The sequence below is a fragment of the Rhincodon typus genome, chromosome 9 (assembly GCF_021869965.1).
Source record: "Rhincodon typus isolate 14 chromosome 9, sRhiTyp1.1, whole genome shotgun sequence".
Taxonomy (NCBI): Eukaryota; Metazoa; Chordata; class Chondrichthyes; order Orectolobiformes; family Rhincodontidae; genus Rhincodon; species Rhincodon typus.
The window spans coordinates 91,567,554-91,573,127 of NC_063340.1; positions in this window are offsets into that span (position 1 = coordinate 91,567,554).

Consider the following 5,574-nt stretch of genomic DNA (forward strand, 5'->3'; position numbering starts at 1 on the left):
AACATCCTGGTGAACCTCCTCTGCGCCCTCTCCAAAGCATCCACATCTTTTTGGTAATGTGGCGACCAGAACTGTACGCAGTATTCCAAATGTGGGCAAACCAAAGTCCTATACAACTGTAACATGACCTGTCAACTCCTGTACTCAATACCCCGTCCGATGAATGAAAGCATGCCGTATGCCTTCTTCACCACTCTATCGACCTGCGTTGCCACCTTCAGGGTACAATGGACCTGAACACCCAGATCTCTCTGTGCATCAATTTTCCCCAGGGCTTTTTCACTTACCACATAGTTCGCTCTTGAATTGGATCTTCCAAAATGCATCACCTCGCATTTGCCTGGATTGAACTCCATCTGCCATTTCTCCGCCCAACTCTCCAATCTATCTATATTCTGCTGCATTCTCCGACAGTCCCCTTCACTATCTGCTACTCCACAAATCTGAGTGTCATCTGCAAACTTGCTAATCAGACCATCTATACCTTCCCCCAGATCATTTATGTATATCACAAACAACAGTCGTCCCAACACAGATCCCTGTGGAACACCACTGGTCACAGTTCTCCAGAGGTTGTATCAGACACAGAATTTAGTAAAAGATCAAAGGTTCACACCATTGATGAGGATGTACCAAACAAACCTAAGATGCTGTTAAATCTTTAATCATTAGAAGATTTTAATTGATTAATACGTATACGTAAATCTCACACACATACATACACACACACACATGCACACTCTCTCTCTCTCTCTCCCCCCTCACACACACACACACACTCTCTCTCTCCAACCCCACGCCCTCCCACATACACACTCTCTCACACACACACACACACGAATCTATAGGGTGAATCTGTATTTGCAAATATATTTTATTTTGTTCAAACAGCACACAATTTATAGACAGTCAATATGGTGTTTTATAAATTCCTACTTTAGAAATAAAACCAGTCTGACTCCAAACTAAAACATATACAAGGTTCTAAACAAAGTCTCACACCTAACATGTATTGTCTGGCCTAAAATGTCACCTCTTCTTTACACTGATAAAACCTTTAGTTCTCACAGGACTGTGACTTGAAAGGAATTTGGGGATTTACAAATACATATTAATCAATTAAAACCTCTAACTGATTAAAGATTTAACAGCATCTTAAGCTTTTTTAATACATTCTCATCAGTGGTGTGACTCTTTGATCTTTTACTCATAAATTTTGTGTCTCATACTATCTCTCTCACTAACACCTGAAGAAGGACTGAAGCTCCAAAAGCTTGTGCTTACAAGTAAGCCTGCTGGACTATAACCTGGTGTCTTGTGATTTCTGACCATGACTGATAAAGGCAAGTGTTCTATATGCCTTCTTAATTACTCAATTAACCCCGTTCTGTCATTTTCAGGGATCTGTGGACAAGCATCCCAAGATCCCTCTGTTCCTTTCATTCGTTATTGTTCATTTCCCTTGCCTGTTACTTCTTCCAAAGTGCATCATCTCACACTTCATTTGCTACTGTTCTGCTTATGTGACCAGTCTATCCTCCTGTAACTTCACACTTTCTTCCTTACTGTCAACTTGTCAATCTTTGTGTCAGCTGTAAACTTATTTATACTTCTTCCACATTCTCATCTATATTGTTTACACATATTATGAATAATAAGGGACCTGGCATTGATCACAGTGGTATACCACTGAACACCAGTCTTCAATCACACAAACAGCCTTCCACCATCTCCCAATGTCACCTGTGAGCTAAGTTTGCATACAACTTGCCAAGTTTTCCTGGATCCCTTGTGCTTTTACCTTCTTAATCAGTCTCCGATGTGGGACCTTGTCAAAGGTTTTGCTGACATCCATATAAATGACATCATTTTCATCTCCACACCTGGGCACCTTCTCTAAAAATTAATCAATTTTGCTTGGCACGACCTCCCTCTGACAAGGCTATGCTAACTATCCTGATCAATCCTTGCCTCTCCACGTGGAGATTAATTCTTTCCATCACAATTCTCTCCAATACTTTCCAATCACTAATGTGAGACTAACTGGTTAGCAATTCCCTGGTTTATCTCTACCACCCTTCTTGAAAAGTGGAACCACACTAGCTGTCGTCCTGTCTTCTGGCACATCATGTGGTCAGAGGGGAATTAAAAATTTGGGTCAGAGCCCTGTAAATTTCTTCTTTGTATCTCCTGGCAGCCTGGGACACAACTGATCCAGACCTGGGGATGTGCCTGCTTTTAGTCCTGCCAAAATCTACAATACCTCCTTACACCCGTTGTCAAACTGCTTAAGAACCTCACTGTTCCTCTTTTACATCCTACATCCTTCTCCAAAGTGAATATATTTGCACAGTACTTATTTAACACCCAATCAATGTCCTCTGGCTCCATACACATATTTGCATTGTGGATCGTTAATGGGAGCTACCCTTTCCCTGGTTATCCTCTTCCCCTTAAAATATATATAAAATACTTCGGGATTCACCCTAATCTTGCCGAACAGTGTTTCCCATGACCCCTCTTTGGTCTACTAATTGCTTAAAAAAACTCCACCCGGGCCTCGATTCATTTGCTTCCTTTGTACCTGTTAAAAACCTTTTATCTTTCTGATCGAGTCCTGAATGTTTGGAGATCCAGGGTTCCCTGAGCTTGTTGTTCCTACATTTCACTCTAAAGGGAACACGTTGGGCCTGTACTCTTCCTAGTTCCATTTTGAATGTCCCTCTACACACCCTGCCACAACAGATTTACCCAGAAGTCACTTCTCCCAGTCACTGTTGGCCAGATCCTGCCTTATTTTCATAAAAGCAAACATTGCTGTATATCACAGTGGGTCACGCAGCATCCATGGAAAGAGAGAGAGAGCAAGCTAACATTTTCGAGTCAAGATGACTCTTTATTTGAGCTGACATGGGGCACTATTTATGCAATGGTTGGGGGTGGGATGGAATGCTGGGGGAGAAAGGGTGTTGATAGAGCAGATTAAATGATTGGAACTGGAGAATGGCAGGACGATTGTTTTTACATACCTGTTCTTCTATTGCCCGCTGACTGCTGGGGGGTCTATAATATATTTCCAGCAATGTGACAGTCCCCTTTTTATTCCTAAACTCTACCCACAAAGCCTCATTTGAAGACCCTTCCATGCCTTGTTACTGCAGTAGCTGACTCCTTTATTAATAATCCAACACTACCTTCTCTTTGACACCCTCCCCTCTATGCATGCAGATTTTATACTGCAGAATGTTGAGTTGCCAGTCCTGCCCCTCCCTGAACCAAGCCTCTCAAATGGCAACAACATCCAATTTCACATGGCAAGCCATGCACTTAACTCATCTTGTCTTCCCTACAATACTCCTAGCATTGAAGTAGAGGCCATCCAGCCTGGCTTTACTCCCTTCAACTTGCTCAGCCTTTATTCCTTTACTGAAGTATGGGTAGATTCAATATGTAATGGACAAAGTGAGGAAATTGGGGTGGAGTGAGGGTATTATAAGACAGTGGTATGGGGCAATTTGATGATATTAAGGGTCAGAGTGAAGGTACTGATTGCCACAGTGTTAATGACGTTGTTGACTTGCTTGCCGAGTTGGCTTGTTTTCACTCAGGCATTTTGTCACCGTGCTAGTGACACCATCAGTGAGGCCTCTGATGAAGCGATGTTGTTCTACTTTGCTTGGAATTTATACTTCCAGTCCGTCATGGTGAGTTGTGTCATTTCCGGTTTTGTTCTGTATGGGTTTGTATATGGGGTCCAATTTCATATTATTGTTGATTAAATTCACCATAACACCATGACAGACTGGACAGTATAAATTCCAAGCGGAGTGGAACAATGCTTCATTGGAGGCCTCACTGATGATATTACCTAGCATGGTGACGAAACATCTGAACAAAAACAAGCCAGCTTGGCAAACAAGTCAACAACCTCACCCACAACCTAAGCTGCAAATCTTTGCTAAAACCTTAAATAGTGTTAATATTATAGGGCTGAGTGAAAGTATTAACTGACAGGCAGTGGGTATTAAAGGGCATAACGTACCTATTGAGGTAGGAATTAGGATAGGAGAGAGGGTATTAACGGGAGAGTGAGGGTGTTAAGGGACATTTTGGTAAAAGGTTTTAGGACATTGGCTTTATCGGGGAGGTGAGTGGCGGATGTAACAGGATCATGTGTCTGGGGGTCATGAAATGTATGAGTGGGAGTGACAGTCTGGGATCTCAGGGTTTCTGAGGGGAGTAAGGGTAACAAGTTCAGGAGTCTCAAGGTTTGTGGAATGAGTGGGGTAACAGTGTCAGTAGTCTTGGTGTTTTTTTTTCTTGTGGGACTTAGGCATCGCTGGCTGGGCCAGTATTTATTGTTTGTCACTGGTCGCCCTTGAGAAGCTGGTGGTGAGCTGAACCACTGCAGTCCATGTGCTGTAGCTTGATCTACAATGCCCTAATGGAGGGAATTCCAGGATTTTGACCCAGCGCCAAAATCCAATGGTGATATATTTCCAAGTCAGGATGGTGAGTGGCTTGAATGGGAACTTCCAGGGGATGGTATTCCAATGTATCTGCTGCTTTTGTTGTTCTAGATGGAAGTGGTTGTGGTTTTGGACAGTGATATCTAACGATCTTTGGGGTGAGTGGGACTAACATGGTCAAGGTGTCTGGTTTTAGGGAGTCAGTGGGGATAATAGGGTCAGGGAATTTGGGGTTTATGGGGAGATTGGGGAACAACAGTATCAGGGTCCTGGGGTCCTGAGTGAGTGAGGGTTATGGGATCAATAGTTTTGAGGTTTATGAGGAGGGTGAGAGGGAGTGTTAGCAGTCTCGGGGTTTATGGGAAGGGATGAATAGGGGTAACAGAGTCTTGGGGTATATGGAAAGGTGGTGAACTGGATAACTGGGTCAGGGTTTCAGAGTTTACCGAGAGGGTATGTAGGTTTAACAAGTTTAGGGGAACTTGTGATTTATGAGGGGGTGGGAGGTGTTAATGAATTCAGGACTGGGGTAAGTGGAAATAATACGGTCAAGGGTCTGAGGTTTGAGGAGTGGACATAACAGGATCAATGGTCTCAAGGTTGGCAATAATTGGGTCAGGATACTCAGGATTTATGAAGAGGCCTTACTGGTCATAACAGGGTCAGGGTTTATAGGGAAGCGTTAACAGTGATAATACGGTTAGATGTTTCAAGGTTGTTGTTGTTGTTGTAGATGTTTCAAGGTTTATAGAGATTGGGTTTGGAATTCATGGAAAGGGTGTGTGAGTAGGTAATTGGGTCAGCGGTTCCAGAGTTTATGGGGATGAGTGAAGAGTCAAGGGTCTCAGAATTTCTGGAGAGGAATCTCGGGCGTAAGCAGCTCTCTCTCTCTCTCTCTGGCTAAAGTTTCTAACTCAAGGGATATGAAGACGCAGTACGACCACCATTTACCTGACATTAGGGTCTCCCTCTAACTCCAGCTAATGGGGCAACAGGCACAGGGCGGGCCTTGCTCTGAGCCAATGGGGGCAGGGCGGGCCGTGCGCTGAGCCATTGGTGGCAGGGCGGGCCGTGCGCTGAGCCAATGGGGGCAGGGCGGGCCGTG